Here is a 22,834-nt window from a genome sequence, read left to right as displayed (position 1 = left end):
TAAAGATAAGCATATAAAACATTTTAACATACGTAAACTGTTAGTGCCTAACTATTGAAGATAGATGGTTTTAGTAATAAGTAGATCTTTCATCATTTAAAATAGTCATTAATTTTTGTATATGTATATTTAAATAGTAAGTCTGGGAACTATTCTGTATGACTTGAGCTTTAGGTAGCAAAGCAACAATTGAAAGAAAATTATATTGTTTAATATGTATCCAAAATTAATCCAAGCAAATTTTCTCTTAATTAGCATTATTTATATTAAAATTTTGTTTTATTTACAGGTTATTTCAGAAAGAAGAAGGAGCATCTATAATAGGGGGAAATTGTCTAAGCAGTCACATGCTTGCTTAAAGATATGCAGATAAAACATTATAATTTACAAAAACTTTTGGTGACTAATGTTAATTAAGATAGAAAGTTGTTGTAATAAGCAGATCTTTCATCATTTTAATTTTTCATTAACCGATGTATATGTATATTTAAACAGTAAGCCTGGGAACTATTATATATGACTTGAGCTATAAGTAGCAAAGCAACAATTGAAAGATAAATTGTATCGTATAATACCTGTCTAATTTTAATTTATACATATTTTATCTTAATTAGCAATGATTATATTATAATTTTCTTAATTACAAGTTATATCAGAAACAAGAAGGAGCATCTAGAATAGTGGGAAATAGGCTAAGCAGTCACATGTTTGCGTAAAGATATGCAGATGAAACATTATAACTTACGAAAATTTTTGGTGACTAATTTTAATGAGGATAGAAGGTTGTAGTAATAAGTAGAACTTTCATCATCTACATTTGTCATTAATTGCTGTATATGTAAATGATATTGATTAATACATAAGAGGAATAATGAAACGTGATTATATTTCTTCATACGCAAATGCAGTTATACAATGCATTGTAAATTGTTATTCAATTAGAAGTGTACTATTTCGTATAGGAGCAGACAATTCTCTAAAATCTTTTATTTTTGCTTCAGAAACTTTTGATAAATCTTTAGAGAATATTGATATTAGACAATATGCTGAAATCCAATTTGTTGGAAAGCGGCAGTATGATGCTGGTGATTTAATCACTGCTCTGTGTGATAAATTAAGTTGCTTGAATCGCGTTGTGCAACATTATCTAACAAAAACGGACAAATGTAGTACTTCATGTTATCATACAAATATTACCCAATCTTATAATAATATTTTATTACTTATGCTATTTGATGGTATGAAGAGTTTGTTAATTCCCAAAAAATTATGCAAAAGTAATTCTTGGAGCACATGAAAGAAATAATTCAGAGCAACTTCTCTAAGTGGAAAAAAACTATTGAATTCTTTGTGCAGTAATTGCATGAGTTCTTTAGAACTTCAGCAAAAAATTGCTAGTACAGTTACTAACAAAGTTCTGATTGTTAAATTATCATTATATAATACCAAAACTGAAAATATAGAAAACGTTAAAGATTGGATTGTTCTTAAAAACTGAAACATTAAAGGTATACCTATTGAGAAATTAGAAATGGGTGATAAAGTTTATAAAGCAAATTGTGCGATTTTCCATGACGGCAAAGATGCTGCAACTGGTCATTATACGTCTATGATACGTAAGGATAAATCATGGATATATGCGAACGATCATATCGTTCAAAAGAAAACATGTCCCAGAAATTCAAAAGGTACGTTTATCATATTCTTCGAGGAAATTTAATTAATTCAATATTACGTTATTCGTATCTCTAACGGCTGCTTTTATAAATGTTGAAAGTTGTTATCATGGGTAAAAACATCTTAACATGTTCAACAATATTAGCACCACGGCTGCGTTTAAAACGCCATTTCACTAAATATTGGCCGCAATTATTGCGCCTTCGGCTGCAATATATCTAGTGAGTAAACTATTTAAAAATGATATGATTTCCACAATGAGTTTCTATCATTATTAAATTATTTTCTCACTGAGTATCGCGCAGTTTCAAATAAAATCTCGTAATACATATTTTTTGTGTAGAAAATTATTGTATCTTTCTTTATCAAAACTATTTATAACGAGTTGATATGTAATTTTTCAATATATTATTTAAAATGTTGTACTTTTCCTTTTTTAATATTGTTAAATAAAATTGATTATTGTTAACAATATAATTATTTATATATTTCAATTTATATTCCCGTCCAATAAAATTTAATTATTAGAATACACATTCTTTCTTTAAGAGTTTCACTACATTTCGTATTATTTGCATAAAGAAATTCTTAAGATGTATCTTTGTCACATTACAAAAAGCTCTGAGATCCCCCCAAAAAAACACTTTCGTGTAAAAAAAAGACGGCAAGTAATTGAAAGTGATTTAACTGAACAAAATAATCTATAAGACCAAACATTTTTTAAAATCAAATGTTACTTTAAAAATTTCTAGGTAAATATATTTGCACACATCAAACATCAATAATTTTACAATAAAAAATAATACATTAAAAACGAAGTGTTGCAGAAAAAGAATTTTAGACAAAAATATCTGAAAAAATACTTTGCAGTTAAATATTTCAGAAAAGGAATTAGTTCTTCTGGTTGCTTAATAAATATATCTGGCAACATAAAGCATGAAGATCAAATAAATTAGGCAAGTAAGTCAATCAACCGGCAACATAAAGTATTGAGATCACATAAATTCAGGCAAGTAAATGAATGAATAATTAATTATTATATAATTTTTGTATACGTACACAGTGGGAAGTTGAATCGTGTGTGGTTTCAACTACAATGTAGTATATCACTTTCCAAGTTAAATTACAGAGTGAAGCTAGCTGAACCACCCACGATTCAATTTCCTACTGTGTACTACTTGCCCGAACGGATCAAATGTGTACTGTAGATGACAGTTTAAAGTGCAACTGATGAATACTCAAATATACTTTACACTTTTCGGCCCGTTCCGGCAAGTAGTACACAGTAGGAAATTGAATCGTGGGTGGTTCAGCTAGCTTCACTCTGTAATTTAACTTGGAAAGTGATATACTACACTGTAGTTGAAACCACACACGATTCAACTTCCCACTGTGTACGTATACAAAAATTATATAATAATTAATTATTCATTCATTTACTTGCCTGAATTTATGTGATCTCAATACTTTATGTTGCCGGTTGATTGACTTACTTGCCTAATTTATTTGATCTTCATGCTTTATGTTGCTAGATATATTTATTAAGTAACCAGAAGAACTACTTCCTTTTCTGAAATATTTAACTGTAAAGTGTTTTTTCAGATATTTTTGTCTAAAATTCTTTTTCTGCAATATTTCATTTTTAATGTATTATTTTTTATTGTAAAAGTATTGATGTTTGATGTGTGGAAATACATTTACCTAGAAATTTTTAAAGTAACATTTGAGTTTAAAAAATGTTTGGTCTTATAGATTATTTTGTTCAGTGGGATCACTTTCAATTACTTGCCGTCTTTTTTTTACACGAAAGTGTTTTATTGGGGGATAATAATTAATTCGTAAAGAAAAGAAAATTATTTCCCCGGAGGTATATTCGTCCCCTAAGCCAATTTAGGCCCCACGTTGGGCGCCATTTGTGACGACAACTTTTCGAAGGCAGACTTCTTTGCCTTTCACTCGCGAGGGGAACACGAGTTCGAACGTGAGGTGCACAAAGCACACAGAATTTGAACAAGAAATGAATGCCGATTCAATCTTTAACAATAATTTATTCAAATTAATAACTACATAGGTGAAAACCTCTTACTTGGGTGCCAGGCATCCCATTTCATTCCGCGGCTTGACTGGCAGAGACAGTCTCAGGTCGTGCTAGAATTGGTTTTACCGAATCTGTACATAACTTTAATAACTTTTATTTACCAGGTCCTAATCCGATGCTTTTAGGAACCTACATTACGATTACCTAAATAAAAATGCTTTAAAGAACATCTAACAAAAACCAGCGGAATCCACTCTGCTTTTGGCTCTTTGTTAGGTGAACCTATGACCTGGAAATAATAGGACAAAACACAAGAAAAACTCGAAAAAGGGCACTGGTCCAGGATAACCTGAAAACCTGAAAAATATCGACCGAAAAACACGACAATAATCCCAAAATATTAGAAGTCGATTCCTTAGGTGGCTGCTGCCTTCAACATGGCCGCCCGCCCAGGAACCGGCATCCAAATAACAATCAAAAGACTAATTAACGACGAAACCGATCGCCGGCTCTCTCACGACCGGAGGACGGTTTCCTCGTGCCACTTATCCCCGCTGCTGCCCCTAGAACCTCACGGCAACGAAGAGAAAAGCGTGTACTTCCCCGATGTGGAGTTTCCACGTTACCTGATTTACTATCTACGAATTCAGGCAGCCTCTCCGTCCTCCACCAGTATTCATAGGTTCCTCGCCTTCTTTTGACGCAGGCACATGCACTCGCGAAAAAGTCCGAGGGAAAACCACTAACTGGGGGGAAAGATTATGGGATAAAACCCACAGGTCGGCGACAGGTAACTGGTACCTACACGAAAAGTCGCGAATGCAAGGAGGTCCGTCCTCGACGCTGTCATCCAAGGAAGAGAGTGAGTCCTCGCGGCGACAATTGGCACGCGCCGGGATCGATCAGCACTCCTCGCGGATTATTGCGTAATCGATCCTAGATCCCGGCACGTGCTGCCGCGGGCGACTCACTAACGGAAGTAGGCCAGTGGGCCGCGCGACGGTAACCCTAATTACCGACCGAGCCCACCTAGCTTTACCGCAAACATCAAAATTCTGTGACGGGGAAATATTCCGTCACAATTTCTAAAAATCCTGAGTTTCTGGAAGTGGTATCTCCATTTACATCATTTGAATCTTGCTTCTCACTTGCATTCTTTGCCTTGCCTTTCTTGCTTAACACATTATAATTCACAGCATCAGGGTTAAATGGATACAATCCTCAGGCTCTAAAACCATTCTGAATTGTGAATGTAAAATCTTGAGAATCTAGAGCCATTTTTAGAACAGGAGCAAACATTTGTTTTTTAATATCAATTATATTGTTGTCAACTCTCCACTGGCGCAAAGTTTTCCTATAAGCTTTTTTGAGTGGGTTGAAGATAGCAACATCCAATGACTGCATTATATGTATTGCATTCGGGTAAAGAATTATTAATTCTATGAAATGTTCTTTACAAAACATTAGTAATGGCAGAGTTATATGTGTGAGCTATGACCATCCACATACAAGACAACAGGAAACACATAATCGTTATCCTTTAGCCATTTGTAAAAAACATTCACTATATAGCTATAAAAGCTTTCAGATGTCATCCAGCCTTTCTCTGTGTTTCCAAAGCCCCAGCCTGAGGGTTTCGAATTTAAAGTATTTTTTTTTTTGTGAAGTTTTCAAATCGAATAAGATCATAGGTGGTGGTATAATTCGAGAAGCAGACGTTGTAAATAATACTGTTAAGCTCTTTTTCGTTTCCTGACACTATTTGGTATGGTGCTCGAGCTCCTTTCTCTGTTATTACTTTATTGTCCTTAGGCACAAGATTAAAAGAAGACTCGTCTAAGTTGAATATTCTATGCGGCTGCATATTCAATAAATTCTTTTCTTGGAGGTGTCGCTTAACGTTCCCAAACCATCCTCTAAGGTCTTCTTCTGTAACGGCTGCTCTGGTGCTGGTCAGATTTTTTGCAATTCTATTACTCAGCGAAGGATGTATTTTCATGAAAGCTCGATACCAATGCTCTCCTGGGCGGTTATTCTTGAATGGCGTTATTACTTTATCATTGACGAGATACTTTTGAACACAGTCTAAAAGTCTTGATTTTGTTGCTGGAAAACCATTTTCAGCACAAAATATAAGCCACTGCTCATTATTATTTTCATCCTCTGCACTTAGTACAGTTTGAGGACCCTTTCGACATTTAAGAAGATGCATTGAGCGACTCAAATACTCATTCAAGTTTATCTTCCAAACTATTAAGAATATGAACTTTATTGTAGAAATTAAATTTACTCTTTTGACTGCACTGAAGCGCACTACACACTCGGTTTCTCAAAATTATAAAAAAAAAAATTTCATAAAAATTATAAATACTTGTAATTTTGTTGGTCATAATAATATTGAAAATTAGGCCTTGTAACGCGCTAAAGAAATGTTCTGTGACTAATTTGAGACCAAGAAGAAACAAATATACCTAAAAATGTGGAAGATTTTTTTGAAAAACTGAATAGGTTATTGAAAGACAAGTTTAACACTGTTTTACCGACGGAGAAGTTTCACAGTGCGTTAGACAAGGACAGGCCTATTAGCTCTCTCGCTTTAGAAGGGGTACCAACTCTCTCCCCACCATTCCCCGCTAAACAAACCAACTCTCCCAGGGGCTGGACACTTAAGCCTCGAAGGCTCGAATTATTTGTACCGAAGGCAATTCTTAGCCAACTAAAAAAGTTAAAATTGAGGAAAATACAGTATTTAAGTTGGTAGCAGTGCTTGATGCGTTGGGTGAAAAATGGTCACGTTAGGTTAGTAAGGACGATATCTTGTTACTTGACTATAACATAATTCACTATAGGAATATTACCAAATTTCGTTTAATTTAGTTGTATTAAACGTAATGAATAAAATTATTTGAGACAAAATGGTATCTATAATGAACAGTAAAAAATATAATTAAAGTAACAAAATAATTAAAAATCCAATGATTTTAGTTTGACGCGATAATATGGTGAAAGCAGCCAGCTTTAATGAAAACTGAATACCAAAATATTATAAGAACCGAAAATCGTTTAAATAAATTGCAACTAACTATTCTACATATATAAATTTATTTAAATGATTACAATAAAAGATTATATATAATATTTTAAAGGTTGTCCTATAATTTTATTACTCCGATTAAACGTTCTAATTGAAACATGGGGCATTCCTCATCAAATCACGGAGCTCAGAAACAAACTACTTTTTATTTTCTTGAAAATTGTTTACTGTGTAGAACTTTTTGATATAAATTTCCGTGTAAATTTGTAGAATTTTTCATTAATTCTAAAAAAACTTGTTAATTGTTAAAAATTCAACGCTTTAACGATTCCGAGGTTTTAAATGTTTATATTTAAAAGAAGAAGTAAGATATTTCAATGTTCGGCATGCCAATTTCCTCATCTTGAATTGAATTTTATTGTAAAAAAATATGAAATAATAATTTCCCTATTATCTATTTATTTTGCATCGAATCAAAGTAAAATTTTTAGTTTTTCAAAGTGAACATCATTTTTCATTTTTTTTTAAATTCTCAGATAAAAAACAATTTTTAAGGCCAATATAATCATGGAACAATTTTCGGTTCTTTGGTTTACGTCAAAATAAGAAGAAAATATTTTTTGTATAGGGTGATGATTTGTAATTAAAAGATATATGATACTTTCTTCTTAATTTTAAGCATAACAAAATAACCGAAAATTGTTCCATAGTCGCATTGGCATTAAGAATCATGTTTTTATCATAGCAATTTTGATTGATATATCTAAGTATGTAAAACAGACATCGTTATGAACACAATATTTTTTTAAACGTTTAATCTAGTACTATTTAGAAAAATATAGAGTTGCGCAGCATAATTAATGCTGGTAACATTGTAGATTAATTAACCTACCCAAACACATTTTTTTTACATCTGAAAATTTTAATATCTTGAAAAGTTCAGATGATGTAATAATTTTAGAACCAAATTTGGATTCAGTGAGAAAATTTAAATAAAATTATACTTCGAAGTCTTAAACAACTTTTAAAACCCCTAATTTTGTTGTCCTGTGTAATTATATGTATTTTATTACCCATCTATAATTTAAAAAAATAGAGACTGTTCAATAGCAAAGAAGGCTATAGTTGAGGGGCAACTCCGCATGAAGGAACTGCTTAGTTTTTAAATAAATAAAATGTATAAAAATTAAGAAAAAAAGTCCGAAAGCATAAAAAACTCTTTTTATTGTTTTATACACCTTTTACAATAATCACGATTACAAATGATATACGATCGTGCAATGAATTAAGACGTATGCCGGTTACAATGTTTGTTACGCACTTTCGCATTCAATTGGCGAATCATTCCACATTTCGTACATCTTATCGTTTAGCACGAGTCACGTCATTTTTCCAAACAGCTGAGCTGTCGAACCATTCGTATTCGTTTAGAATCGGGCCTTATGTCTTTTGCGAGCAGCCAGATTGCGGAATCACTCGTATTCGTTTAAGACCGGGCCTTATAACTTTACAAAAAACCGCGCTACGGTATGATCAAAAGTTTAAAGCTTCAAGGGGAACCGAGCTCGCTTATTACTTCGATATTTCAATTATCGGCAGGTAATTCGTCTTTTTAATCGGGTTAAGGTGCTCGGGGACGTCTTGATTGAAGGGATATTACCAAGAAGATATCTGCTTTCGGCATATGTTTCAGGGAATTGACTCTCTTGAGTGTAACAAAAACCAAACTTACCAATAATTTATAATCAATTACTACGCCACTAATATCGATTACCTGAAAAAAAGCCGGGATTCGATCTGTTACCATGTAAAGATCGAACAGAAACTTTATCGCACTTTGAAAAAATTCACTGAGCAATTTTACTCTAGAAAGAAGTAGATATTCTTAAAATTTTAGAAGATTCCTTGGAATAGTTGTAATAGCGCGACTGAGTCAAATTTCAAATATGTCTCCGTTTTACTATTAAAGTTTTGTCAAAATAATCTTTTATATATAATTCTAAGAACGTTTGTTTCTTTCTAACAAAAAATCAATCAGTGAATTCTGCCAAAGTGCAATATAGGCTCCCTTTTTTGTAATTACTGATAGGAGTAAAAAATAATTATTTATATTCAACTTTTTTTTAAATCGGAAAAATATGCCTTTACCTACTTTAAGTACATTAAAAGCAGAGGTAATTTGGTTCTTATGAAAATTTATATTCCTCCATTTATAGGAAATTTGTTGGAATTACATTTTTGCCACTCGATGCATCCTTTCAATCATTGGTATATTATGCAGGGTGTATCATGAATGATGCATTTAATTTTAACAACGTATTCTTGGGACTAAACTAAGACGAAAAGTCCTATACTATAAGGTCTGGAAAAGCATCATTGCTGAGATAAATCAATTTTAAACCGATAAATCAGGGATTTGATTCAACGGAAAAATTACTTTCATTTCACTTTCATTGACAGTTCCCCTTTAAAAAACAAAAGAAGGTTGTACTTCTCTGCTGATCCGTATACACACAAGCACGCAACTACGCCGATTATTAATATTACCTCCTAATGTCCTACATTTCTGATCCTGTTGTTGATGAAATTACTTTTCTGCCTATTTTTAAAAGGATCCTCGACAGCATCCATTTCATAATTGAAAAGTCTAAAGAATAATACGGCGTTATTTGTAGATTAATTTCAAGGCGTTTTATCTTTGCGATGACACGACATATGAACTGTTCTAAAGTAGTCAAGAAATAAGTATTATATTAAAAAAGGTATGATAAGAAATTTTATTTTTTTCTGTTTTTAAAAATCTTACTGTTTTATCAGATAGAGCAGTTTGCTGTGTGCATCATTGGAAAATCAAAATGACTCGGTAATAGATTTTCAAATAAGGCCATAGTCTTCTCTGGAAATTTCAATCTAAATGGAGAGGTTGAGGGATCCCTTTAAGAATAAATAAGCCTTTTTTCATTTTCTGAAGGGACAAGCCAAAAAATTAAAAATAATTTTTTGTTAATGCTGTAGATTATTATTCAGTCTTTGCACGCTCTTAGGTGTGAAAAGATTTCAAAGATAAATTAGTAAATGCTTATGTTTTTCTCTTCACTTTATTACGATTTGCTTGGTTAATTGTAAAATATTTCTTTTTGGTGACTATATCAACTTATAGTCACTATAAACTAGAATCTGACCTAGCAATTGGCTAATTTTACTGGCTAGTCCATTTAGACAGACACTATGCAAAAAGACAAAAACTATGGACAATCTACGATATAAAGAAAAAATTATTTTTAATTTTGTGGCTTGTCCCTTCATAAAATGAAAAAATGGCTAATTCATTCTTAAAGGGATCTTTCAAGTTCTCCACTCTTTTAGCTTGAAATTTCTTGTGGACTATGGCCTTACTTGAGAATCCATTTTCGAGTCATTTTGATCTTCCAATGATGCAGCAAACTGTTCTATCTGATAAAACATTGAGACCTCCAAAAACAGAAAAACATACAATTTCTTATAATAGCTTTTATAATAAAATACTTATGTTTTGACTACCTTAGAGCAGTTCATATGCCGCGCCACCGAAAAGATAAAGCGACTTGAAAATTAATCTACGAATAACGCCGTATTATTCTCCAGATTTTTCAACCAAATGGGTGCTATCGAGGATCGTTTTAAAAATAGGCAGAAAATGAATTTCATCAGCATCAGGATCAGGAATGTAAAACATTAGGAGATAATATTAATAATCGGCGTAGTTGCGTGCGTGTTTGTATATGCGTGTACGACAATACTGATCGGCGGAGAAGTACAAGTTTCTTTTTTTTGAAGGGGAACTGTCAACGAAAGTGAAATTCCGTTGAATCAAATCCCTGATTTATCGGTTTAAAATTGATTTATCTCAGCAATGATGCTGTTTCGGACCTTATAGTACAGGACTTTCCGACTTAGTTTATGCTCAAGAATATATGGTTAAAATTAAAAGCATCATTGCTGATACACCCTGTATATTGACTCGAAGATGGTAAGTACTTCCTGACGCTATATTGTACCTGAAATATTTATTTTATACTTCGAATTGGTATTATGCTTTTCCGTTAGCTTTCGAAATATTTAGGCGAGAGTGGGGCAAAATGATCACTCGGGGTGAAATGATCCCTGAGGGTTTTATAGAAACTATTGATACTATTCGTTTAAACATTAATCAATATTAAAATATAAACTTCTAAATACACAATAATATAATATTGTAATGTCTATTTTTAATACGTAAAAAATTGTTAGCGGCATTTATGTGTTTTTCATCATTTTTCTGTAAGATAAGCGAATTTTGAATCATATAGGAAATAAATGTGGAAATACTTTTCAAATCGCAAAATTGGGTAAATCGTAATAGGTATTAACTTTTATTTCCTCTTAAAATTAATTTAAAATCGGCTTTGGTAAAAGTTTAAGTTTCGATGAAAGATGCGCAGCTCATTTTGGGCAAAACGATCCCATAAGCTCGAATTTAAAAACCAAACTAAGCTCGAATCTCAGCTTAGCAATTTCTTAAGACGAAGATCGAGCTTAGCACTGTATTAAAGGTTAAAGTGAAACAATTAATCTTAGCTAAGACCGTGCTAAGCTTAAGTTTCGTTTATAAATTTGAGCCATAGTGGATTCATTTGTAAGAAGCAGCCGGTGCTCAAAAAGTAGTAACGATGATGACAACGAATGTATTTTTCATACAACAAACACTTTTAAAAACGAGACTTATTGAGAAGATTCGATCCAGTGTACTTTTTTCACGCTTTTTGCGCTTTAAGTGATTAGTATACTTGAATAACATGTTTTCTTTTCATAAAATTCAGAATGTTATTACTAAATTATGCTTTTCTACTTTATTATAGAGTGTATTATAGTTTTTGTCTATCGTATCTATAAATATAAATTCAATATTTATATTATTCGACATGGGATCATTTTACCCCACGGATGAGGGTAAAATGATACTTTTGTAAAATTTACTTTAAATTGATTGCTACAAAACATCTTTAACAATTTAATTGTCGCGACACGTAGAAATATAAAGGAATATATGATCTTCGTTACATAATGTTTTTGCTATGTTAAAATCGTTAATAGCGTCACTGGGAAGGGTTTTTTCTTAGGGGGATCATTTTGCCCCACTCTCATCTACAAGTTAATTTTGGTCTATTTTTCACCCTTCGACGGCGATATTTTCACTAATTTTGCGTGTTGAACGTCAAACATATAGCAAAAATTATATATAGGTGCTAGCTAATAAATGATAAATATAAGAACTAAAATATTTTGTCTCATAAATTGTTATAAATTTAAAAAATGTATTCTATTTGATTTTTTGACATTCAATATAATTGTTTTAATTTTTTGTAACATTAATTTGTAATGTATATATATAAATACTTAGAAGACTGGGTCCGATAAGACTGATGGATTATTTTTAAACTTTACCTAAATTGACCGTAATTAATAAGAATTAATCAAATAGCTTAATCAAATTATTGAATGATTTAATACTATAGTAAAAAAATATATCAAAGAATGCCTGAAAAAACAAGAGTAATCAAAAATATAATTCAAATGGGCATCAAATTCTAAAGAAGTGCAATAACGCCATCTACGCAGTGCTGCCAATTATATTGTTCAGGATATTAGGTTGGCTAAAGGTTGCCTTCGAGCCTAGGGTGACAAATAAGAAAGGGTGGGGATAGCTGAGTGTTCTACCCCCGAACTCTCCTACATACAGCAAGATGGCTGGCTAACGCTGCTTGTCAGTGTGAATCCATAGCAGAATGGAAGAACAAATAATTATTTGTAGATTTCAGGGTTAGGTTTTCACAAATCTGGCGCTGTTCCGTCCTCCATATCATTTCCGACAGCTACTATAAAATTCTCAAATCATTTTATCATCTACAATTCTCAAAAAACTTGAATTAGTTGACGAAAGCGTGACTCATAGCAGCCGACGCTGGTCGCTAAGTTGTGTAGCGCATCACCTACGAGCACGAACACACAGCAAGACGGCTGGCTAACGCTGCGTGTCGGTGTGATTCCGTAGCGCAATGCAAGAATAAATAATTATTTCTAGGTTTTAGGGTTAGGTTATCGCAAAACCGACCTTGTACCGCCCTTCATTATCATTTCTGGAGGCTACAGTAAAATTTTCAAAGTATTTTGTCATCTGCAAGTCTCAAAAAACTTGATTCTGTTGACGAATGCACGACTCGTAACAGCCGACGCTGATCATTAAGTTGTGTAGCGCATCAGCGTCGACTGCTACGAGTCGTGCATTCGTCAACTGAAACAAGTTTTTTGAGACTTGCAGATGAGAAAATACTTTGAAAATTTTACTGTAGCCTCCAGAAATGATATGGAAGGGCGGTACATGGTCGGTTTTGCGTAACCTAACCCTAAAACCTAGAGATAATTATTTATTCTTGCATTGCGCTGCGGAATCACACCGACAGGCAGAGTTAGCCAGCCGTCTTGCTGTGTGTTGATGCTCGTAGATGATGCGCTACACTACTTAGCGACGAGCGTCAGCTGCTACGATTCACGCTTTCGTCAACTAATTCAAGTTTTTTGAGACTTGTAGATGATAAAATGATTTAAGAAATTTTTAGTAGCTATCGGAAATGATATGGAAGGGCGTTACAACGCCGGATTTGCGAAAACCTAACCCTGAAATCTACAAATAATTATTTGTTCTTCCATTTCGCTACAGATCACACCGACAAGCAGCGTTAGCCAGCCATCTTGCTGTGTGTAGGAGAGTTAGTTTGTTTAGCGGGGAATGGTGGGGAGAGAGTGGGTACCCCTTCTAAAGCGTGAGAGCTAATAAGCCTGTCCTTGTCTAACGCACTGTGAAATTTCTCCGTCGGTAAAACAGTGTAAAACTTGTCTTTCAATAGCTAATTTAGTTTTTCAAAAAAATCTTCAACATTTTTAGGTATATTTGTTTCTTCTTGATCTCAAATTAGTCATAGAACTTTTCTTTAGCGCCCTACAAGGCCTAATATTCAATATTATTATGACCAACAAAATTACAAGTATTTATAATTTTTATGAAATTTTTTTTTATAATTTCGAGAAACCGAGTTTGTAGCGCGCTTCAGTACAGCCAAAAGAGTAAATTTAATCTCTACAAACAAGTTCATATTCCGAATAGTTTGGAAGATAAACTTGAATGAGTGTTTGAGTCGCTCAATGCATCCCCTTAAGAGGCACTATGTTTTTAGACTTTATATAAAGAGTACTCTTTAGTACATCAAAATTTGTTGCAGCTTGACGCAAGGTTTGCACCTCACCCATGGCGTTCAACGCAGCTTGCATGCATTCGACACTATAATTTCCTTCAATTCTCTTCTTTTTTACTGCACTTTTACGGTCATCAGTTTTCTTAAATTTAATTATATCACACTTTCTTCTTTGTCACTGTTTCCTTTTCAACAATCTTCTTGGATTCCCTCTTGGCTCTCATAGTTACTTGAGTTTGCTTATTTGGAGGTTACATTTTTCGAAAACTGCGAAATTATTTTTTCGAAGCGATTTAACTCCGAAAAGGTAATATTAATTAAAAAAACGCAACTTTTCAACACTACAGCACTTTTTAAACTAATTTTCACACAAAAAGTATGTAAAAAGTTTATCGGAGCACGTGTCCAAGCATCAGCTTCCTGCACTCATTACTATCAGCTGAAGTTGGACACAAACTCCGCGTATGTCCAACTACTACGATATCTCGAGGTATACATAGACAACTAATTTTGAGTTAAACCCAATTTTTTGCTATATATTATTAACTAGTATAAATGTTATCATATAATATCATACACTATACATATTAACCCATTGTTCTAATTTTCATGCACATTTGATATTATCAAAAACAAAAAAAAGAGAAAAATTATCTCGCTCTTATGGGACGCTAAGTTTAATTTTTAATTGTTCGTTTATATTAAATTACGTTAAACATTATCAAAAAATTTGAGTATGTTATTAATATTTACGTTAACAATGCTAATGCCTTTTAATTTTTTTTATCAGGTTTTTTAATTTATAATAATCATTTATGTTTTGCTGTACAAATACAGGTCTATATTTCAGTTTTGTTCATCTACTGGGCATTTTACCTTAGTTAGCTCAAGGATACAACGGTGACGCGCGGAGTACCGCACGACTCGGTGGAGTTCGTCGCGAATGTTAATTAGTGGCTTGTGCGCGAGGCTAGCTACTACGTCATCGAGGGTTCAGTCGCGTTCGCACGCCTTAGGCCGCCCCCACATTTAGGACTTTGCGTTAGTCTAGCTAAATGACCGCCACTAATGGCCTGCAAGGTTTTTTTGATGCGTTTAGGAACCATACTTCCTCATGGATTTTTCCCCGCCTGGACTGAGTGACTGGAAAGAGTATAGGATATGTATGATAGGCTATCCTTGTTTAAATGCCTTAAAGAGAAAGAGAGAGCCTTATACAGCGTTCAACGTGGGTTCTCCAGGCCTTCGTTTCTTATTTTCCTATCTCGGACGTCGCCATTGCGCTTCTCTCTCTAACTAATGGATTTCTATCTGCGTCTTTGTCTAAAATAATTCTACGCCACTGGGTGATTTTTTGGTGAGTCTATACCACTGGACCTATCTGTGAGTCTTGTGAGAGTAGTGAAAAGTGCAGAAATGTCAGTCTGACAGAGCGGATTTTTCATCAAACGAGTGTTAGTATAAATTGTTAAAGAGTTTTAATTTGCTGGAAAATATTAATCAGTTATAGTGAAGTTATAAATTTTTTAATGACTTTTCTGGATTATCGAAGAAAACAGGTATAATAAATTTTGTATACTTTTAAAAACTTACATTACATATTAAGGAAAAATGTAATATACTTTTTGCAAAAATTAACTTAATATATAAAAATGTATTAAACAAATAGATTCATGAATTTATATAAGAAATACATAATAAAAAATATTATTATAATTTTTTCAATGAAATGCAGATCCTTGCATATTTATTATCATATATAATTAATTGATAAAATTAGTGCTAATTATAATGTCTCTTTTCCCAGGTGTAAAGGTTCTACGGAAGGTTCTACCAAGAGTAAAGTGTATACGTCATGCTGATTTCAACCAGAGGAATTAAGCAACGCTAAGGAATGGAACACAGATTCAGATAGTATACGCAGCATGCTCTCCACATCTATAAAAGCCAACCTGTTTTCTTAGATAAGTAATATTATTGATAATCATATATAAAATGTATTCAAACATGATCCTTTGTAGTTTCTCTTATGTTTCGCAGGTCAAATTTTCTAACAAAGCTGATGAGCTACATCCAATGGATGAATAAAAATTAGGCCAGGCTATGTGTCAATTTTGCTGCTTCGAATTTGGAATCTCCATGCAGAAACGAAATTCGAAATATTAAAAAAAGATTTGTTATTCAAGTATTATTTAAATATGATCTAAGTGTATCAATATGGCAATTACCGGTAGTAAGTTTTCAAAGTTGTTATATCTAAACTTATTTTCTTTCCTATTTTATGTCCAGTAAATATTAATAGATTTGGCTATCAGTATTCGGTTTGAATAACTGTCCTGCATTTTAAATGGAGACTAATAAAGCAGATGAACTGCATCCAATTGGTGAATAAAAATGTGGCCAGGCTATGTGTCCATTCTGTTGCTTCGAATTTGGAATCTCCATGCGAAACGAAATTGGAAATATTAAAAAAAGATTTGTTATTCTGGTATAATTTAAATATGATCTAAATGTATCAATATGGCAATTAATAGTAGTAATTTTTCGAGCTTGTTATATCTAAATTTATTTTCTTTGCTGTTTTAGGTTCAGTAAATATTAGTAGATTTGGCTGTCAGTATTTAGTTTGAATAACTGTCCTGCATTTTAAATGAAGATGGAAGAAAATTTTATATATTGAAAGTAGGATACAGGATAATGAATTAATCTTTCAAAATACTTTTCTTTTCTTTATTTAGATTACGTTTATATATTATACTGTGAATTATAACAGATATATCGTAATGGGTATATACATTTTATACGCGAAGGCATATAATATATTTCTTTTATTTATACAAGTAACAGTATTTATAAAATAGTTAAGGCTCGCGAATGGAGTCATTTTAAAAAGCTAATATATATTTAAACATACTCGCAGGAATAATTTTGTACTGTTCTTGATATCCTTCCAGGTTTAATGCTTGCGTCAAATTTCTAGTTGCCACTAATCTGAAAATATCTGCCTTCTCCTCGAATTTTATTTAAATGATTATCATTTAGCAATATGCAATGTAAAGCTAAAAATATCGTTAAACGAAAGAAGAATGTCTTCTGCCTCCAATAATAGTATTTCGTCAATCAAAAGAATCGGCCAAAAACTATGAAAACGAAACGTGAAGCTTAGTATTCGTATTAGATATACAAATTGTTCAATAACACCATCTATATATAAATATACGTCATATGCCCCCCTCTACTCTTTCCAGTCACTCAATGTAGAAACTGGTCCAGGCGGGGAAGAATCCTTGGGGAGGTATGGTTCCTAAACGCATCAAAAAAATCTTGCAGGCCATTAGTGGCGGTCATTGTACACCGTGTACAATGACCGGCAAAAATGGCGTCCCTTGATGCGTTTAGGAACTGCGTTTTGGATCCTTCACTGCATACTCTATTCTGCTAGGCGGAGATAGGGAAATGGAACGCGATAACTATAGTAGTTAGTTTATCTCGCTCTAAATGCGTGAGTGCGAGAGAGAGCTTTATACGGCATAGCAGGGCAAGCCAGGCGTCCCAAAGCTTATTTCTATCTGTGCCATTGCCTATGTCTATCTCTCTCGATCGATAAGAATCATTCGTCCGTCCTTGTTTAGGTCAGTTCTACGCCAATGGATACTCTCTAAAGAAGATTTTCTCAGGCGACACCATTGAAGATTGCGATTACAGCGAGGATTTTAAAATAATGTGCACCTGTCACTGTCAAACGTCAGTATGAAAAATTATTGTCACTTACAGCGTTTGGTGCAATTAACATTATAAGTCTGGATTATTATATGATATTCTGTAATCCACATATATATATATATATATATATCGAAAATTGAGATTCTTCTCCTTTATAATCTTCTTCTTCCTCTTCTTCTTCTCCAGCCAGAGTGTATGTCTCGGGCTGAAGTTGGCTCCTTAACGTAAGTCTAGTGACGTCAGTAGACTTAAACGTAAATATAGTTGCACACAATCGTAAACAGTGTGTCTGTGTGTATCTCCTAGATATATGTTTTACTTCGTTTATTACGGTAAATGAGGTTAAGCTGTAAGATTGACAGTATTAACCTTAAAACAATTTGAACCTAATTATGAAATAAATAAATGAAAAAACATGATTAGGCTGTTCTCATTTAAATTTGATGAGGTTATAGTCATTAAAAGGATTTTTAATTACATAAAAGAATCAACAGATTAGATAAGTATAAGAATGAATTTTATGAAATAAAATGTAATATATTTTCTGGTACTTTGTGTGATTTTATTGTAGATTAAATAATGATGTGTTTATTATCTGACTGCTAAGGGTCGAGCTGTGTGGAGTGAAAGATTAATATATAATATACACCGTGTCTCTTGATTGCTGAGGATGAAACTACGTGGATTGAGTTGCTGAGGATAGAGCTGACTAGATGAAGTAAGATTAATATTTATATATTTTTAACACTGCCAAGGAGAAGTATACTGTCAACATTTATATGTATCGGTGTTTATCAAGAGCATATTAATTGCAAGACATTGTTAAAGTATTTGAAAACCATATGCTAAACTTCCAGGTATTGAAATCATTAACAAAATACATTTTTAGTTGTTTCTTCTCTTTAAACTGATGTGGGTTTTAACTGTCCGATAGGTTATATCTTTGTCAAGAATTAGCAGCATAAATGTGACAGTAATTGGTACTAAAAAGAAATGTGGTATGCAAAACGACAATGTCAGCTATAATTATATGCTTGATTGTAGTTTATTTAAAGCTTTGCGAATTGCTTGTCCAGTCATGCCCCTGTATCACCCCAAGCAGCTGATGGAGTTACTGAAGTTTCGCAAAGTCAGATGTTGGTAAAAAGTCAAATGTTGATTAACAAATGGAATGATTCATGTTTCTTTAAAATATTATTTTCTTTGAAGAATTGAGATTTTTAAATGATGAATTTAATTTTAGGTTTACTCAGATGTTATCATTTAGTATTTTACAGTCACTGTGCAAGTGTATTATAGCAAATAGTAATACTTGTGCTTTGACTAAAATACATTTGATACAATTGAATTAAAAATCCAAGGAGGAAGGTTCGCACACATACTGACTATTGGAATTGAATCAACAATTGGGCTTTTCACTCCTGCATTCTGTTACTAGAAACAGGCAAAGATACAAGCTTTGAAAGATTGGCAAAGTAAGAATAAGCCAATATTCAGAAAAACGTCATCCATTGCTCAGCCATAATTTAAGGATGAGACTCATTGGATGAAATTCGGTAAAATTGAGTTAATAACTGTTGATTGTTTTCCTCTGTTACCTATGCTAGTATTCTAGGCCAAAGACAGTATACTGGTCATTGGTATGGATGAAAAAGTGCACGTTTATTCTCAATTGAAACTCAGTCAAAAAATTAATTGTTTCCATTCCATTTTGCAGCACCAGAAATGCGACCAGTTTCAACAGTGTATAGAAATTAGCGAAACGAACATTTGAGGACTCTGGCACAGGAAATGTTATAAGGACGACTTGCCAATGTATCTCCTATATCATCTTTGTCAAGAATTAGCAGCATAAATGTGATAGTAATTGGTGCTAAAAAGAAACGTGGTATGCAAAACGACATTGTCAGCTTTGAATATATGCTTGATTGTAACTTTTTCAAAGCTTTGCGAATTGCTTGTCCAGTCTTGCCCCAATATCAACTCAAGTAGTTGATGAAACTAGTGAAGTCTGGCAAGGTCAGATGGTGGTAAAGGTCAAATGTTGATAAACAGAAAATGTAAATTAATTAAAACATAAATTTTACTTAATTATTTTTATATGTTGAAAGTATGTTTATTGATTATGAAAAATTTAATCAAGCTTTTATTATAGTGAAACTGAAAACATTAAACAAGTAGCCGGGGCATTAATTATGAAGTTCATTTATGCAGAATGCATTACAAATATCAATAAATTCAATGTGTTGACATTGATATTTTTTCAATATTAATATATATTATTTTATTAGTTAAGCGCTGCTGTTTCAAAAAATGAGAAGTGTGGAAATTTTCTTTAAATTCTGTAGAAAAATTAAAAGAATTATTTAATTTTTTAAATATTATACTCTTACAAAACGTTATGAAATCCCATAAAAAACAGACTTCCCCTGTAAAAAAAGGCGGCAAGTACATAAACCATTTAGCATAAATAATATAGTAAAATTATCCAATTAAAAAAAGTTGTGAAATCCAAATATTAGGCAAGTGTATTTCTTCAGCTTAGCAAAAGTTAAATTTTTGAAAAAAAAAGGAACAACAAAGTTACTTGCCGGGCCCGTAATGTCCATGCACAATGAGAAATAGAATCGTCTGTGGTTCTGCTAACTTCACTCTGTATTTTAACATGAAATTTGCTGTACTACGCTATAGCTGAATCTCACACACGATTTAATTTCCCATTGTACATGGACATTACGGGCCCGGCAAGTAACTTTGTTGTTCCTTTTTTTTTCAAAAATTTAACTTTTGCTCAGCTGAAAAAATACACTTGCCTAATATATGGATTTCACTACTTTTTTTAATTGGATAATTTTACTATATTATTTATGCTAAATGGTTTATGTACTTGCCGCCTTTTTTTACAGGCGAAGTCTGTTTTTTGTGGGATATATATTTACAGTTAAATGATTATTCGTTAAATGCAAATCTACATCCCTTAATTTTTAATATATGATTTCTTAAATTAAAATCCATGAACTATTTTATCGGAAACATATATTCATTTAGACGGAACGTATGATTAATTGAAAATAGCGATTTGTAAATTGGTCTAAATGAGTATAGTGTATGAAGATAAATTCTAACAATTTTTCAGTCAAAGAAATGGATTCTTTCTATACAAACGATAGTCAGTCGTTCACAATAAATATGCATTCCAATTATAAATAAGCGTCTATTTACTTTTAACGAATACAATTGTTTCATATAAATATATGAATCATAAAATATAAATGAATTAGTCTTAGGTGGATTTTATGAATTTTTACATTCAGTTTATATTAGTTTCCACTATACAAAAACTTGTTTTGATTCAAATCTTTAATTTACTTGAATGCAGTTGATATTTCTGTAATAGACATTTCGACTCATGTAGTAGATGATTTGAAAATTGACGAACGAATTGTGTATAGACCGACCAGTCAGTTATGACCGAACCTTGAGATAGATCACAGCAAGGAAAATAAATATTTAGAAATCTCTCATAATATAAGGACTGATTTATTTCTGAATTTAAATGTAACAAATCAGAAGTGGGATTAAGAATCCATTAAGGCCTGATAGTGAATATTAGAAATTAGTTAAAATACTCGATGATAATAGTTCGGATTTTAGTCTTATATTAGAAGCAACAAATGTTAGGTTACGGTTACGTCTGACTATAGAAGTGAAAGATACGCGCGAAGCTCAATCGAATAGTTTAGGCATCACTCGGTTATTATACTGAACTTAGTTTGAGACGCTACTAACGAAAGAATGGAAAAATTAATGGTAGTGAAGTTGAAAGCTCTAGCAATAAGGCATAGGTTACAAACGACGGGTTCAAAAAATGAACTCATTGCTAGACACAACGAGTTTGATCCAACGGGCGCATGCGTTGAATCAATTAATAATGAAGAACACGATGTTATAATGCATAGTGCTAGTTTTCAAGAACAGGAAGACATGCGGAATATCCAAGACAATTAGGTAATCCCGCCAATATCCAAAACCCAGGAGATCGACATTACCTAAGAGAATTAGACTTGGCGAATAGGGAAAATGAGCTGCTACGACGAGAAATAGACTTAGTTCGTCAAGAGAATGAGTTGATTCGTCAAAACTGTCGAAATGATGAATTAAACAAACAAAACAGTAGCAGCAAGAAAGAAAGTATTAATTCCATGTTAGAATTGGTTGGAAATTATGATGGTTCAGCTGGTACATTTCAAAGTTGGGAAAAACAAATCCGACTGTTATGCGCAGCTTACGACCTTGAAGATGATAGGGCCAAGCTATTGATAAGCAACAAGTTAAAAGGAAAGGCTAGAGAATGGTTTCAAACTGAAAGCTCTATTGCGTTAAGTGTGAATCAGATACTTGAAGGACTAAAAAAAATTTATGACCATCGATCGATACGTGTTACCCTGCGTAAACAATTCGAATCCTGCGAATGGAAATCTTCCGAAACCTTCGCAGATTACTGTCACGATAAAGTGATTATGGCTAGAAACGTTCCAATTGCAGAAGAAGAGATGGTGGATTATTTAATAGACGGCATACCTTCCGAACATCTACAGGATCTAGCACGTATGAAAGAATTTGAGGAAAAAGAATCAATGCTGAGGATAATTGAAAAAATTTCATTAAGGCCCTCAATCAGAAGAGATGGATGTCTGGTAGACAAAATCTGAAAGTAGGCAAAAAGATTCGAGGATTAGGGAAATAGACGTAAACAAACCATGGACCGAGCTGGATAAGAAGAAACCCACAAATATTAACAAAAAGATCAGGTGCTCTAACTGTAATCATATAGGGCACTGGTCTAACGAATGCAAGAAGCGACAACGGGAGAAAGGATCTTGTTTTGAATGCGGATCAATGGATCATAAAGTGTCTAAATGTCCCACAGAAGAAGAGGGAAATTAACTGCGTCTCTAGGCTGGAAGACGAAACTGACGAAATCGACGAGATAGATTATCAAGTGACAGCGATATCAGGATCTGCAGATAATGAACACACATTTATTAGAGACAATAAGTATAAAATTTGTGTGGATGACAAATGGAAATACTT

At 32.8% G+C, this 22,834-nt stretch overlaps 1 pseudogene; it reads right to left on the bottom strand.

Annotated features, from left to right (window-relative positions):
* Window positions 1–4,762: 4,762 nt before the first annotated feature.
* LOC136775030 (uncharacterized) lies at window positions 4,763–14,241 on the bottom strand (annotated as a pseudogene).
* Window positions 14,242–22,834: the final 8,593 nt, after the last annotated feature.

Source organism: Prorops nasuta, unplaced genomic scaffold (assembly GCF_024137725.1).
Source record: "Prorops nasuta isolate Cenicafe-Biocafe unplaced genomic scaffold, Cenicafe_Pnas_1.2 PNAS00007, whole genome shotgun sequence".
Classification (NCBI taxonomy): Eukaryota; Metazoa; Arthropoda; class Insecta; order Hymenoptera; family Bethylidae; genus Prorops; species Prorops nasuta.
The sequence above is the reverse complement of the archived record's forward strand: the minus strand, read 5'-3'. Positions and strand labels throughout refer to the sequence as shown.